This window comes from Balaenoptera acutorostrata, chromosome 6 (genome assembly GCF_949987535.1).
Source record: "Balaenoptera acutorostrata chromosome 6, mBalAcu1.1, whole genome shotgun sequence".
Classification (NCBI taxonomy): Eukaryota; Metazoa; Chordata; class Mammalia; order Artiodactyla; family Balaenopteridae; genus Balaenoptera; species Balaenoptera acutorostrata.
The window spans coordinates 117,043,910-117,060,189 of NC_080069.1; the positions used below are offsets into that span (position 1 = coordinate 117,043,910).

A 16,280-nucleotide genomic window follows, 5' to 3' on the forward strand; every position below is an offset into this window, starting at 1 on the left:
ATCTCATCCAGTCTAGCCTGGGCCTCACCCTGAGTCCAGACTCATATATCCAACTGCCTCTTCGACATTTCTGCTCAACTACTACTGCTGCTACAGCTACTGCGCATCTCAACCGTAACTCATCCAGAAATGAACTCCTGGGGTTCCCCACATCACCATCCCGGTCTGTTCATCCCAGTTTTTCCTGCGTTAGCAAATGGCAACTCTGTTCTTCTGATTGCTCAGGCCAACAAACTTGAAGTCATCCTTGACTCCTTTCTTCCCATCATACCCCACATCTAATTCACCGCCAAATTATAATAGCAATATCCTGGGACTGTTCCCAGGATCCTACTGCTTCTCCCCACCTCCCCTGGTACAGCCCACCTTCACCTCTCGCCTGGACCTGACTGGTCTCCCTGCTCCTGCACTTGCCCATTACAGCATCTCCTCAGCCCAGCAGCCAGAGTGAACCTTGTAAAAAAGTCAAATCAGGTCACTCTTCTACTCAAAATCCTCTGGTGGCTCCTCGTCTTGGAGAAGAAGCTAATGGGTCTCTAAGGCCCCCCGCTGTGGCCCCACTCCCTCCCTGACCTCATCTCGCACTTGCTCCAGCCATGCTGGCTTCCCGGGCGTTCCTCAAGCGCACCGATGGCGCGGGGCCTTTGCACTTGACCTGGCCTAGAACACTCTCGGCCCCTTCCGCGTTGCACACTCCCCCGCCGCTTTCAGGTCTTTGCTGAAATATCACCTTCCCAGTGAGGCCTTCCCTGCTTACTTAAAATTGTGACCTCGCCACCTTCCCCTTCCAGAGTCCTTGTCACCATCAGGCATGTAGTGTCTCCCTTCTGACCCCCGAGAGTGGAAGCTCCGTGAGGGCAGGGGGCTTATCTGTTTTGGTCACTCCTCACCCATGGTGCCTAGCACAGGGCCTGGAATACGTAGGAGCTCAGTGAATATTTGTGGACTGAATGAAAAGACACAGCCACCAACAGTTGCCATGAAGTGGGGAGTGCTACGAAGAGGGGTGTAGCAGGTGGGGCCGGGGAGCCCCAGGCAAGTGACTGCCTGAGGGTGTGGGCGTGTAATACATTTATTACTACCATCCCTAACATCCACTTTGTGAGTGCCCACTGTGTACCTGACCCTGCACTCAACATTTTGCAAGGGTTTTCTACTTTATTCTCACAATGGCTTCTTGGTAGATACTGTTGTTATTTCCGTTTTAGTTTTTTGTTGTTGTTATTTGTTTTTTGTTTGGCCGCCACGCGCAGCATGCGGGATGTTAGTTCCCCGACCAGGGATCAAACCCGCACCGCCTGCAGTGGAAGCACAGAGTCTTAACCACTGGACTGCCAGGGAGGTCCCTCCATTTTGCAGATGAGGAAACTGAGACTCAGCGAGGCTAAGTGACTTGCCTAAAATCACACAGCTAGAAGGTGGCAGAACCAGGACTCAGCCCTGGCCTGATGTACTCAAACCTTCAAACTCTTAATGACTACACAGAAATGTTCTTAATGTGGTTTCTAGTAATAAAGTATTAGCATCATGACTTTCTGTTTTCACATTAATTTACCCTAAAATAACAACCATGACACAGAACCTGAAGGTTTTGTCTTCCCCAGACCCCTCTGGGGGCTTCTCTGGTGGGCAGCCTGGACAGCAGGAAGTTACAAAACAGACTCCGTGCTCTCCAGGGCCATGCTGAGCTACTTTCCACTTTAAGAAAGCCCCAGCTTGGTTCCGAAGGCCAGCTCAGGCCTTTCAGGCCAGGCAGAGAAAGGTGTTTGGAGCCTCTGGTTTGGGTTGGACTATGAGGTTAGGGCTGCAGTGACGTTAGTGTAAACGACGCTGAGTTTATGAGCGTTTGCCTAGTTTCCAAAGCACTTTAGCTGCTCCTGTGCCAGCGGCCACACCCAACCCACACCAATGGGGAGGAGCTGCCCTCCTAGCCTGGGCGGGCCTGCCGGCGCTGCCTTCCCACAGGCCGCTCACCTGCCTCTCCATGCTGCTGTGATGCTGATTGCAGATGCCGGCGAGGGCTCCACCTTGGCCAAGTAAATGCCACAGGACCAGGAAGGCAACTTGGCTTCAGGCCTCGAGACCTGGCATGGTGGCACTGTTTACCACTGAGTTCTGTCCCCTCCCAAGTGTGGGCTCTCACAGCTTCCCAGGCAAAGTTCTGTGCCCCTGGGCTTGAGATCCTGAAGGTTGAGCCTCTTCTGTGAAGTGGGGTGATCCAACCCACCTTGCACAATAGCTAAGGACTGTGGAAGTGCTTCCAAAACCAGAGGTGGGGATGGCATGATAGCAGCATGAGAGCGCCAGCAAAGCCGACTGGCAGCGAGAAGTGCTGACCGCACTCCGCAGTGTGTCCAGCATGTGTACCATCTCCTTGATCCTACCATCCCCCCCGAGGAGATACCAGGACTAACTGTCCCATTTGACAGCCGAGAGCCTTGTTCCATGTCACAGAGCTGGGCCTGCCCAGGAGTTCTGTCTAGCCTCACCTCCCACCCTGAAGGAGTCCGCTGGTTGGACTGGTCCTGGCTGTCATGGGGTCCCTAGCATCTCACACAGCGCTGGGCACAGAGCGGGGAGGCACCAGACGTGCAAATGCAGTCAGAAACTGTGCAATCTTTAAAGAGCATTTCTTGTAGCTGTTCAATTAAAAAGAGAACGAAACTTGACGGTTAACACTCGTATGACTTTTTAGGTTCACGAGGCCCTATACATACACATTATCTATGTAATCACCACGACCTTCAGAGCCGGTTAGTAGTATTATGCCCATTTTGAGGGTGAGGAAACTGAAGCTCAAGAGGGTGTCAGGTAACTTGCTCAAGGTTGCATTGCTGCTGGTGGGACCAGTCATGAAGCCACACGATTTTGGGTCTTACTGTCACATTTCTGTGGGGTCTGGGCTTGGCGGGAGTGACTTGGAGCCAGTCGGGTTACAAGAAGGAAGGGAAGGAACAGGGCACTGTGCTAGGTTCCTGACATACACTGTCCCAGGGAATCCAGCAAGGTTGGTGTTCCCCCCATAAAAGGGGGGGAATTTATAAATGGGGGCACCAAAGCCGAGACAGGCTAAGTGACTTGCCCAGGAGCACATGGCAGACAAGAGCCAGAGCTGACTCAGCCTAGAACTGGGGTCAGCCTGACACCAAGGGCTGTGCTCTTTGTGCTGCCCTTGGCCTTGGAGTAATTTATTTTCCTTAAAGGTTCCAACCCCCCTCCTCAGTTTTTTGCAAGTTTGGCAGTTCTTAATGGACAGTAATGAGTTTGTTTACTTTTGCTCTCTTGATATTTATTCAACTAATTGCATCCCAAGAGAAATAACTCCCCAGCATTCCAGCCATCTTAGGCCTGGAGAAGAACTCAACTCCCATCAAAGAGATGCTCCTCAGTTTCTTCCTATGACCAACAAAGAAAAGCAAATCCAACTGTTTTCCTTGGCTTCAAAGTGAAAATAAAAATGATTCTTGAAATTGCTTTTCCACATTGTATTGTGAGGAGTTTCCATTATGCACGGGTTTCCCTCCCCACAACTGGGGCTGGTGCGACTGAGCCACGTGACGGGCTCTGCACACTGGGAGGCCACCTCCCCAGGGTCTGGGTCCCACCCAGCCTCCGGTGGGCAGCTCTAGGTGTCCCTGTTTGGCCTGCTTTGGTGGGACCCCACACCGCATGTCCATGTCCCTCTCAGCACCGCAGCCCAGGTGAGGGGCCACTTTGTGGGAAGAATCGTTTTCATAAGACAGAGCTGTGTGTCCTGCCCTGTGGCAGAAGCTGCTTTCCTGGGGTCATCTTGTGAGTTCTCACCCCAAAGGGTAGGAATAAGAAAATTTCAAATACTGAAAAAAATAGTAACTACAACCATTTATCACCATGACCCAAGCACTTTATAAACATTATCTCACTTCATCCTCCCAACAGCCCTGGGAGGGAAGCTGTTATTTCAGGGCTGCCGTGCATGGTGGCCCAGGTTGTGCACTATGCAACCCTAGGGAGCACAAGTCACATTCATAGTCTTTGTAGTTTTGTATATTTAAATCACAGCAATATTCTAATTCCCTCAAAGATGCTTTTAAGGCTAACGGCAGAGCTGACAATTGTCCCCATTGCAGGTGAGCAAACTATTGAGATTCAAAGTCCATGAGTCATTTTGCCCAAAGTCACCAGCTTAACTAAGTAGCAGTTGGTAACAGAACCCCAAGATATATACCATGCTGCATGTATGGAAATGACAGGAAAACTCAAAGGAGATTGTTCTCTGACAACTGCCCCCACTCCAAAGCAGGGGGAGAACAGGAGAGCTCTTGTGACCCCCGGGGCTGCTGACCCTGAATTAAATCCAGCTCTCAGGATGGTGTTTCATCGTTAGTCCACGTTGTAGTCCTGTCTGGGGGCTCACAGAACCCACCCCTCCCTCCCCAGCCAGCCCTGCCCCATCATTCTGTGATCACAGATGAAAGCCAGGTATGAGTCCAGGCCAGAGGCACTGCAGGAGGCCTGAGAAGTGGGCCCCTTTCAAGGCAGCAAGGGAATCTGGAACTGCCCCCTGTTCCCGGTGTGCCCGGCGGGCCCCTGACAGGAAGCTAGGAACTTGAGCTGCGCTTGAGTGAGTTTGATGGACCCGAGCATGAATCATGATGTTAAACCAACATCAGGACAGAAAGAAAAAATCGAAACTTTGAAGTTGGCAAACAGTTTTTCCCGCCAAAGCTGGTTGAGATGTATGATGTGCCAGTTAGGTAGTGCCAAACCAATCGGTAATCCAGGGTTAGGGAGGGATCCAGATAAAGGAAACTTCCAGAAGAAAAGGCCCTAGAGGGCCCAGCTGACCACATGACCAATAGGATAGATAATAACAGCTATCATTTGTGTGTTGTGAACTTACTGTGTGCTCAGCCATGCTCTATCTCATTGGCGCTTACAACCCTATGAATAGGGGACCATGCACGCTGGTTGGCCCCAGTTAAGACCTATTATCTTATTAATTATTGATAGCACCCTGTTTTATTCTCAAAAGTGTCCTGATTGGGCAACAAACTATTTGGTCTCCTTACCTAGGAGAAAGGTATTATTATCTGTATTTGCAGTAGAGGAAACCCAGGTCCAGAAAGGTTAGGTCACTTGCCTAAGGTCCCTTGGAGTAAATATCGGGACTGGGATTCAGCTGTCGACTGCAAGGTCCATGTCCTCACCTCCATCAAGATCGTCTCTCCAACCAGTATGAGTAAAAGGTGCCTGTCTGTTTGCTTAATGGCCCAGATGCAGATTACTGCTTAGTCACTCTTGACTGACAAAGTAGAAATAGCTTTCAGGTCTGCACAAGGGTGAGTCTTGTTGGGTGTTAGAAACAGTTCTTGATTATCCAAGTGGTGAGACCCCAAAATGGGCATCTAGGATGAGCAGTGGTGTCCTCACCTTAGAAACCCTGGAGAAGGAACTGTGCATCACTTGTCCTGGTGATTCGCCGCCAGCCTGGAGGCCAGGGAGGGAATAGCCACATCTCCAACTGCCATCCCTTCCCAGCCTAGGATTCTGTGAATCATCCCCACCAAAAGTCAGTGTGGGTACCCAGGGAGTCTGGAGCTGATTCCCAGACCCTGCCAGTTCAACTCTAATAAGACCTTTGAAGGAGCCGTTTGTCCAGCCAGCCAGCCTTCCATCCACTTAGCCTTCCCAGCCAGCCCGCCATTGTGTATTGCTGCATCCTGGGTCCAGCCCTGTCGTGGGTGCTGGGAACACAGGCGTGAGAGCCAGAGAAGCAGGTAGGTAGGATCAGATGGATTTGCCTGGAAGAGTGGCAGTGGAGGGTCGAATCTGCCTGATGCTCCTGCCACTGGTGTGTTGCCGGCTCCAGGGCAGGGCTGAGTTCATGGAGGAGGCGGGTTGTGGTCATACTGTGAGATCATGGGGCAAGAGGGGATGTGGTTAGGCGGCGGGAGCTGGTTGCCTTTGCCAGGGGGACAAGGGTGCTGCTGTTCCTTTTCCACGGTACGTTATTTGGGAACCATTTTGAGGTGGTCCCAAAGCCTGCGCACTGAGCCCTCTGTGCCAGGAGCCTCAGCCAACAGAGCAGAGGCAGGAGAGTCTGCAGAAGCCATTTCAGAGCCCGGCCCCTGAGTTGGCTGCTGCATTTCCGGCAGTGCCTCGTGTGCTCTGGAGCCCTGGAACTGGGGGAGCCTCAGACGGGAGAGAACAGCTAGGGACTGGGTGGACAGCACTGGCCCAGGGCAGTTTTCTGGGGAATCCGGACTTGCCTGGAGCTGCTCTTCTGAGTCAGGCTGAGTGGTTGGCACCATGGCCACCTCGGCCTGTTGGCAGGGCTTATCCCCTGAGCGCTGGCACAACCACTTTGTGCCTACCTCACTGATCCCAGCAATTCTGTAAGGCAGGGGCTATGATTATCCCCATTTCACAGATGAAGAAACAGAGGTAAGGATGAAGTCTTGCCCAGGCCTCAGAGCTACCAAGTGGTGGAGCTAGGCTTGGAACCAGGTTTGTGGACTCCATAGCCAGCTTTCTTACCAACACAGTCCTTCCTGGCCTCCCTGCCCTCAGCTGCTCTCTCCCCTGCACTCTGCACTGCCTGCAGCTCCAGGCCTATCTTTCTCAAACACACATCTGGTCTTGTCAGTGTCCTGCTGAAAGACAGAGCCTGTGTTGTCATGCCTCCCTGCGTCTGCACGTGCTCTTCTTTTTGCCTCGGCACCTTCCCTGTGTCCTGCCTGATGCACGCCTGCCTTCCTTGCTAAGTTGACCTTCTCAGTGAAGCTGGCCGTTCACAGGGAGGGCCCCCTCCCTCCTCCAGCTCCCAGAAGCAGCTGGGGCTGCTTCCGTCACAGCCCCCAAGATACAGCATGTCTGGTTCTCTACCCCAGACTGCAAGCTTCTTAAAAGCGGGGTCAGGGTGGTTCCCCCTCTGAATACCCAATAGCCAGGATGGCACCTGGGTTACTAAATAGGAATTCAAGGACTTCATCCATTGAACATATTTCCTGAGCATTTCCTCTGTGCCAGCCACTGTGCTGGGGGCTGGAGATAGAGCAGGAGCAAGGTAGGTGCCTGCCCTCCAGGGGCCACAGTCTCTGGGTCTGAGGCTCCCTCCCTCCCTCCTTCCTTCCCTCCATCTTTCATTCATTCAGATCCCTTCTCTCCCTGTCCCTAGTGGGTACTGGAGGTCCAGCAGTGACTGAGAGATGCCACCTTTCCCTCATGGGGGCTGGGGTGGGTCCATCTGGGGCAGGACTTTGGTCGTTCCTGGAGCTGGGTGGGTCCTCAGGCATCTCTCAGAGATAAGAACAGAGTTCATTCTGGGCTTTTCTGAGGTGGTCTTGGGCATGCCTTTCTGGAGGACTAGGCAGCAGCGGGAGGCTGAGGCTCTGGGGCTGCTGGCCCCAAGACAGGCTGGTTTCACCAGAGGATCGACCTAACACAATAGCTTGATTGTGAGAGGCCTGGCTCCCCCCACCCAGCATGTTAACATGTCTGTGATCAGAATGTGTCTTAAAACTGATGTGTACGTGGAACGGGACATTGTAACATTTTAACTCTCCTCCCAAGGCTGTTATTAAGTCAGTCATACAGCTTATGGTCGTTGTGTGGGAATGTGGTTTTGTCATAGAAACTACCCTCAGAATGAGGTTCTGATGTGACCCATCTATCACCACAAACTCCTAGCTGCCAGTGGCTGAATAACCCTTCTATTTGGGGTGTTTCATATAAATTCGCAGAAAAGAAATGCTATTCAATGGATTGATTCATTCTTGAGATTCCCGCAGTGTGTTCGTCCAGGATGGCAGTGGGCTGGGGTGGAATGGGCCCAGATCTGGGCTTGGATCCTTGCTTTTTGGCCCGCTAGTGGAGAGACCTTGGCAGAGGTGCCGCACCCGCTGACACTCAGTTCCCTCTTCTGTAAAATGGGGACAGCGCCACGCATCTCACAGTTCCCTCTTAGCGCCACACGCCTCCTCCTTACAGGTCTCCCACTGTTGTGCGTTTGTGTGATTATTAGATTCACCTTCTCCCTCTTCCCACTGGGCTGTGGGCGTCGTGAAGCAGAACGCCTCCCCATCTGACTGCTGTGAATTGAGACCAGTTTGGACAAAGTGGGCTGTGACTCAGAGAGAGGCCAGAAGCTGAATGTACTTGCCGTGGGCGGGGCTGCTGCCTGTTCTGTTTGTTCTGCTGTAGCTGCCAGTTGTGGCTCTTGGATCTCTTCTCCGGAATTGCTCAAGTGTGGCCGGTGTAGGCCTTGAAGACCTGAGCTCAGGTTCTGCAGCCCTTGGAGTCTCCAAGTTAGGAACGTGGGAAACACACCAGTGGTATCTCAGGCACATAGATGACTGCTGGCCCGAGGCTCTGCCCCACTGAGCTGGTGCAGAGTTCCATGGAGCTGCCGGTGGGGGTGGGGGTGGGGGCAGCGCAGCAGCACAGAGCACCAGCTGCGCAGGGTTCTGAGCTAAGACAGCCTGGCTTGGAACCCAGTTCCACCTCTCATTGACTGTGCTACCGCAGGCGTGCTGTGTAGCTGTGCTGAGGCTTGGTTGTAAGAGGGGTGGCGATGAGGCCTGTACTGTCTCAGAGGTAGGCTCCTATGACATAAGCAGGTAAGCACGTGGCTTTCAGATGGGATGGTGCAGCGTCTCTAGGACACCAACCGTAATAGACTTGACTGCGAGACACCTTGAACAGGGCAGTGGAGTAAGGCAGGGAAAGGTGTGGACTTTGGAGCCATACTGACCAGGGTCCACATCCCACAGAATCACCAACGGTGTGACCTTGGGCAGGTTGCTTAACTTCTCTGAGCCTTTGTTTCCTCATCTGTAAAATGTGATGCTAAAACTAGAACCTACCTCCTAAGGTTGTAGCGAGGATGAAATGAGATACTGCATGTGCCTTACTTAGCCCAGTGGTACTTAATAAATCATTGTGTGATGGAGGAGTGGATGGAGAAATGGCTTAGTTGCTCTGCCCATGAAAGTGCAGGAATACCGTGCAGTCCCTTCCTGGGCCATGTGCTTCACACATTTTTGTCTGCCTTTACTGAGTAATAATTAAGCTAATTTGTGTTAGGCAGGCCTGTGAGGTCAGAGTCTCTACTTGGCCCGGGCTGCCCAGAGAGCATAGTGAGCCACCGTGGTTCCCGGGTGGAGCCAGGAAACCTGCAGCTTCCGCAGCCCCAGAGGCCTTGTGCTAGAGAAGCATATATTTAATGTCAGCCTTTCCAAATGCTTCCAAGAGTTCAGGGACCTCTGGGGCCACAGGAGAGAAGCTACTGTCCGGGGCTAAGATGCATCAGTGTTGGCTGGTGTGAAATCCACCAGACTTGGCCATCTATCTTGTGGCCAGACTTGGGTGATGGGGGTGGAGTTTGGGGGAGAGGTCCCTGCCTCACCCTCTGCAACCCCAGGGCAGGCCTGGCATTGGTCCTCCCGCTTTGTGGACCTCCTGCAGCACGGTGGTAGCTCGCTTTCCTCCCTGCTGGTTCTGGTGAGCGGACCAGCACGCAGGGGAGTAGTGCTGCGTGAGGGGTAGGATGTTCTTACTGTAAGGCTGGTGTCAGATGCCCCCGAGGTCCTTTTGTCGGTGCAGCTGCACTCCTCCTTCGTGTGGACTTCTAGGATCTGGATGTGCTGCAGTTGCCCCAGACATAAAGCCCCCCTCCTCGGGCTCCTGGGAGGATCCCCAGCGTGGGTGGCAGTAGTGGTCATAGCACTGGCTCAGCCTGGTGGGATTTCCTGACAACCCCAGCAGAATGTATCGAGGATAGAGAGAGAATCTGGGTCTCTGCTCTTCTCTCTCTGCAATTCTGATTGTTATGGCTCATAATACTCAGTGACTAATGTTTTCTGAGGCTTTGCCACACACCAGGTACCATGCTAAGGCCTTCCCGGTCACGATCCCATGCACTCCTCCTAGAAAGCAATGGAGCGTGGTTCAGAGTGCTGGGTTCAAGTGCTGGTGCTGGCATTTACTAACCATGTGGCCTTGGGCACAACACTTAACCTCTGTGCCTCAGTTTCCTCACCTGTGAAATGGTGATGACTAACGGTACCCGTGTTATAGGGTGGTTGTGAGGACTCTACCCGTTGGTAAGTGCAATGTAAGTGTTAGTTGTTACCAAGAGATGGGCATTACTGTTATCTCATTTTACAGATAAGGAAACTGAGGCTTAGAGAGGCTAAATGATCTGCAAGGGTCACTTAGCTCATAAGTAGAAGAGCTAGGATTTGAGCCTAGCTTGTGAGCACTACCTCACTCTGTCTCAATTTGGAAAAATACATGTGGGGAGCATTTGGCCAGCTTCGGAAGTGGCATTCTCAACTTTCCTCAGAGCCCCGGTGAAAGGGGATCCTTTTCTGAGTAACCGAACTGCCCTCTGGGAGCTCTCATAATCCCACAGCAGAGGCAATAGCTGACCCGTGACACACATATCACAGGAGGAGAAGGGAGGGATCAGTGAAGAATTTCTGTTTGGAAATGTTATCTAACGAGCGCTTTCAAGGGACTCAGAATGCAGAGCCTGCACCGTCCCCCTGCCGGGTGCCGGGGAAGCCTCGTCTTCCCCTGTGTCCTGGCCAGGCCACGTACAGCCTGCTGGAGACCTGGGGCTCCGTCCCATCCCATCCCGTCCCGTCCTGTGCGAGGAGGGACCAGACGTCCTTGGACCCGCCGGGAAACCAGGGCAGCGCTGTGCCCTGAGTCACAGCGGCAGGAACCTCTGGCTGATGTGTCCCTCCCGGCTCTGGACCCCTCCGCTTCTCTCCTCCCCAGCTGAGGGCATGAGCAGAGGCTGCTCAGCTCCAGGGAACTTTCTGAACCAGGGCTCCGGGCTCTCGCAGGACAGCGTTTGCTTTTGCTTTTGCCTCAGCAGAGTCTCCAGCCAGGGTGCATAGGAACTCAAAACTGAAAAACAGCTTCCGGAGTCCTCGGGCTAGCCCTATGTCCGTGACTCCATCGGCCCGCTGGCCCCTCAAGGGCACCCGTCCACACAAGCTCACGCTCGCTCGTGCGCACACCCCGGCTGCGGAGCCCTGCCCAGGAGCCGCCTGCCTTCACCCCAAAGGCTCTTTGTCTGAAGGAGAGTGGGGCTTACTGATGGAGCCCTCGAAACCCCAGCCATGACCTCACGCCCCCGGAACGCCACCCTCTGCCCAGGTGTCCACAGGTCCTGTCCCAGCAGATGCCTTGTTTGGCTCCAAGCGAAAGCAGGAGGGCCCAGCTGCGAGCATCCCCTTCCCTGGCTGGAGGGGTCAGGGTTCTTGAACCCAGAGACCCGGAGCCAGCTGCTGCCTCTCGCCCCCGTCCCTCGGTGCCACAGAGTCGGGCTCTTACCTCTTCCCTCCTGCCTGGCTCCCGGGGCAGCCTCTCACATGCTTCACCTCGGCCGTCAGCGGGGCAGCCTGGCCATGGCCTCCCTGAGCCGCAGGCTGGACCGGCCGCAGAGCAGCCCTGCCTCACTGGCCTCTGCTCGCTCCGCTCTGCCTCCACAGCGGGGCTCCGGCCGGGGATGGGGCGGGGGCTGGCCCGGGGTCCCGCCGGGTGGCTCACAACCTGCCTTCTCTCGCGGGGGCTGGCAGCTGCCCCAGTGCCATGCTCTGCAGGTCCGGAGCTCAGGCGGCACTGCTCAGGGCGCAGGGTCCATCCTCAGGCCGTCTGCGGCAGCCTCATTTGAACTCCCAACTCCTTTGTGGAGCCTTTACATGCTGCCGGAGGAAACTGTGAGCACAGCCTGACCCTGGTTGGCTGCAGGCACTTCTCTCCACCCACTAGTGCAAGAGGATCCCCCAGGCCCCAGAAAGGCTCAGGGCCTCCCCTCAGCCCCAGACAGAGGCGGGCCGCCCGGTGATGTCACACTAGCTCCGGCCCCAGCTGGCCTGGCCCCTCCCGCCCCAGCCTGCTTTGGCGGCCTCGGCGGGCCCCCTCCTTCCTTGGCACGAGCAGCCGGGCCAGCTCTGCTCCCTGGCCCAACGGCTCCCAAAAGCCCGGGCAGCCCCGGGTGCACTCTGCCGAGGCAGAGAGCCTCCCCTCTGACTCAGGTAATGGGTTTAGATCCGCCCCAGCTGTGCAGGCAGCGGGATGGCGTGTGGGCTGCAGGGAGCCGGGTCCTCCCCTGGATCGCTGCCTCTTCCGGGCCTGCCCCGCAGAGTCCCAGGTGGGCAGGCAGGGCAGCCCCGCACAGACGGCCTCTCCCCGTCAGCCGCCCTTCTTGGAGGCTTCACTCTCGCCTCTAAACCCTGGGGTGGGGGGAGCCCCAGGCTGTCTGCACAGCAGCCAGCAGGATCTGGGCTGTGAAGTTAGGGAGAAGCAGTGGCTTGGGACAGTGGAAGTACCACCGGCTGGGGTGGGGGCGGCGCTGGGGAAATGCTCCGTCACTTCCCACCTGAGGGGCCTTGATTGAGTCACTGCATCTCTCCGGGCATCCCTCTCATGCATCAGTAAATGAGCTAAAGCAAGTAATCTACCTCCAAGGGCTGCAGCGAGGATTCTATGAGGTCATGCAGGAAAGGCCTTGGCGTAGGGCGAGGAGGCCTTAGTGGACTGAACTCAGGACTCTGGCGTCCAGCAGGCCAGGGCTCACGCTCCCAGAACTTCCGCTGGGACCTCCCGTCTGGCTCTTCGAGGAACACATGATGGGAGTCCATCGGCACCCTCAGCACAGAGCCTGCCCCCGAGACGGAGCTCATGAATGTTTGTGGAGTCAGAGCAAGAGAGGAGACAGCACTGGACCCCACGCAGCGAGCGGCCCTACAGGCTCATCGGCACAGGCGGGGGGGACGGGCCTGCTGAGTGGGAGGAGGCGAGTCCTGAGAAGGAGCAGCCAGGGCAGGTTTGTCCTCTGCCTGGACAGCAGCCTTGTGCAGTGTTGGTGGTAACTCTTCTTTCCCTTTTAAAACATTTGTAGTGATGATGGTGGTGGTGATGACGATGTTTGGGTACAGATTGGGAGAGAAACTTTAGTGGGGTTCTCTGCACCGCTAGGCACAGTGTATCACGTTCCTGGGTCCACCGTGCTCCTCCCCTCCCCAGGATCACCACTCCTGTCTTTGCAGAAGGAGAGCACCTTTCCTTCTTGCCTCAGCTTCTCCCATCCTGCTCAGACCTTGTCCTCTGGCAAAGGTGTTCTTTGCCAGAAGACCCCAGCATCTTACAGGCCACCACATTAGCCAGACAGCAGGATGGCACAGAAAGCTTCCCCACATCGACTGCGGGGGGTGAAGGTGTTGCCCGCCCTGTGGATTTTCCAGAGGGTCTGGAGGGTCCTGGTGGGGCCATGGCAGGCTGGGGGCTCAAGATCAGCCGGAGCATATGAGAGGGGTCTAACTTCTTCTGAGCTGCACCCTAGACAGCCTGGATGCAGGCATATTCCCTTCTTTCCCTCCCTCCTCCTCCTCCTCTCTCTCTCTGACTCTCTTTTCCAGGATTTATTTTTTGGGAACCTGCTCTGAGCCAGCACCAGGAAGGCAAAGTCCCTGTCCTCACAGAGCTCGCAGGCCGGAGGGGAGACAGACAGACAGACAGACTCGGGCACCTGAGAAGTGCCAGGCACAGGGAGTATCTAAGCAGGATGTCTGATTAAGCAGTCAGGGCAGGTCCCTGACAAAGTGGTGCTTCAGCTGAAACCTGGAGAATGGGTCAGAGTTAGCAGGTGGTGAGGTTGGAGGGAGGATGGCCTGGGCGGAGAGAATAGCGCATGAAGTGGCCCCAACAATATCTCCCCGCCACAGTGAGACCTTGACACTCCTCCCAATGAGAGGTAGGATCTCTGCCCCCTCCCCTTGAATCTGGATGGTTTCTGACTTGCTTGTAACCAGTAGAATGCAGTGGGAGTGACACTACCTGACTGCCAAGACTGGGTGAAAAAAGGCAGTGCAGCTTCTGCCTTGTTTACTGGCACACTCTGTGTTGGCGCCATGAGCCAAGCTGGACCCCAAGAAGTCCAGCTACCCGGAAGCTGCCGTGTGAAGACTGCATGCACCATAGGTCCCAGCTGGCAGCTGGCATCAACCCCCAGACATGGGAGGAAAGAGGCCCCTCGCCATCGAGTCATCCCCAGCTATAGCGTCTTCCTGCTGAGGCCCCAGACATCAGGCAGCAGAGATAAGCCATCCTAGTGTTCCATGTCTGAATTCCTGACCCACAGAACCCGTGAGGATAAGGAAATGGTTATTTTAGGCCGCAAAGTTTTGGTGGTAATTTGTTACACTGCAGTAGTAACAGGAGCGGACCCTGAGGCAAGAGCAACTGTGAGTTCTTCCAGGAGCTGAGAGGAGTGCGGTGTGGAGGAGAGGAGGGGAGCGTGGCAGGGGATGAGGCCTTGTCAGAGGGCGGACTTCATCCCGAGGGCAGTCAGGAACCACTGCAAGGCTCTGAGCAGGACAGGGTTCCGGCTTGCTTTTGTTTTTAAGAAGGCCACGCTGGTGTTGACTGGATGGACAGGCGCTGCGGCCGTGGCATCGGAGCTGCTGGGAGTTGGTTGCAGCTGTCCTGGTGAGAGAGGTGATTGGAGGCGATGGGACCCCCCGGGGCAGGAAGCATTCCCAGGACTTTACCCCGCTCTGGGAGTAGGTGCAGCCCAAGTCCCTTGGTTACTACACAGATCTGCTTTCACAATTCCAAGTTCCTGGGATCCCACCAAGTAGGAAAGGAGCAGCAGGGTGGCCGTGCCCTGCCCATCTTTCCTCACCCCCTGCCCGGTTGGTGGCCTTGGGCAATCAAGCACACCCCTGGGGAGCCTGAGCTGGGGAGTCACATTCTGGTTCTACCACCAGGAGCACTGAGCCTCACTTTCCTCATGTGGAAAATGAAGATGATGTAAGGATCTACCTCACAGGGCTGTTGCGAAAATTAAATAAGATGTGACACGTTAAGTGTAACACACATGGTAAGTGCTCAGTAATGTTGGCTCTGGTCGTTTTAGTTGCCCGGGAGTCCCCTGAGCACGGGGGCATGTGTGGCGTGGGCCGTGGGGAGCTCTCCTTTTGTCCAGCCCAGCACAGCAGAGTGAATAAACGGATGGCTGGCGGGGGAGGGTACAGAGCTGTGGCTCAGAGGCTGACGAACCTCTTGAACCTGTGCTCAAATCCCAGCTCTGTCACTAACCTGGGCAACTTTCTAATTCTCTCTCAAACTTTGTTTCCTCATGTTAAAAAAGGCAATGATGATACTGACTCCTAGGGATTAGTGTGAGGATTAAAATAACATACCTAAGGCGCCTAGCACGCTGCCTGGCACTCGGCATTGCTCGGGAAATTGCCGCTGCTTCTCCCTGTCCCCAGGCTCCTCCCCACTCTTATCCGGAACCTCCTGGTCAAGCTTCCACCTTGACAGCTCCCAGATCTTGGAATCCTCCTGACCTCAGTGAGCACCATCCCTGCGTTTCCACCTGCCTGTTGGACGGGTGTCATGTGACGAAAGCATTTGAGGAAAAGGGAATCTTTCTTTTTCTTTTTATAGTTTTTACCAGAATGAAAAAGATATGTGATGTTTACATGGTGGCAGAATACAAAGAATCTTAATTATGTCCCACAGTTTGTGTAAATTTGATGTGTTTTCCTATTTATCACCTTCCTGACAGTTACAGTTTTGTTTTGTTTTTTAACATCTTTATTGGAGTATAATTGCTTTACAATGGTGTGTTAGCTTCTGCTTTATCACAAAGTGAATCAGTTATACATATACATATGTTCCCATATCTCTTCCCTCTTGCGTCTCCCTCCCTCCCACCCTCCCTATCCCACCCCTCTAGGTGGTCACAAACCACCGAGCTGATCTCCCTGTGCTATGCGGCTGCTTCCCACTAGCTATCTATTTTACGTTTGGTAGTGTATATATGTCCATGCCACTCTCTCACTTTGTCACAGCTTACCCCTCCCCCTCCCCATATCCTCAAGTCCATTCTCTAGTAGGTCTGTGTCTTTATTCCCGTCTTGCCACTAGGTTCTTCATGACCTTTTTTTTTTTTTCTCCTTAGATTCCATATATATGTGTTAGCATACTGTATTTGTTTTTCTCTTTCTGACTTACTTCACTCTGTATGACAGACTCTAACTCCATCCACCTGTTGGGAATCCATCCTGTTGGGAATGTTGGGATGTTCTACTGAGAGAGCTGTGTATGAGGGGTGGGGGCTGAGGGGGGGGGGAGTGCACGAATAATGTGTGTTACGTAGACAGGGGTGCTTGGGAGGGGGGTTTTGCTGTACCTCGCAACCTCAGAGTCTTACCAGCATTTCAGGCTTCACATTTCCCAAGCTGATTTTTTTCCTTTCGGCACTTTTGAAACGC

The 16,280-nt window shown here is 54.3% G+C and overlaps 2 protein-coding genes and 1 long non-coding RNA gene across 10 annotated transcripts in view; 2 read left to right on the forward strand and 1 right to left on the reverse strand.

Moving 5' to 3' along the window:
• The window catches only part of ANGPTL2 (angiopoietin like 2), a 34,394-nt gene extending 22,608 nt beyond the window's left edge, over positions 1–11,786 (reverse strand). Inside the window, exon 1 of the mRNA XM_057548194.1 lies at positions 11,329–11,786. The gene's annotated coding sequence lies outside the window, so the exon portion shown is untranslated. The remainder of the gene's footprint in view (positions 1–11,328) is intronic.
• RALGPS1 (Ral GEF with PH domain and SH3 binding motif 1) overlaps positions 1–16,280 on the forward strand; it is a 292,098-nt gene that overhangs the window by 180,250 nt on the left and 95,568 nt on the right. The window lies entirely within an intron of this gene.
• On the forward strand, positions 11,906–15,456 carry LOC130708367 (uncharacterized). Its single transcript, XR_009008588.1, has 4 exons — positions 11,906–12,032; positions 12,563–14,493; positions 14,766–14,878; positions 15,273–15,456. It is a non-coding gene; the product is annotated as an uncharacterized LOC130708367 (long non-coding RNA).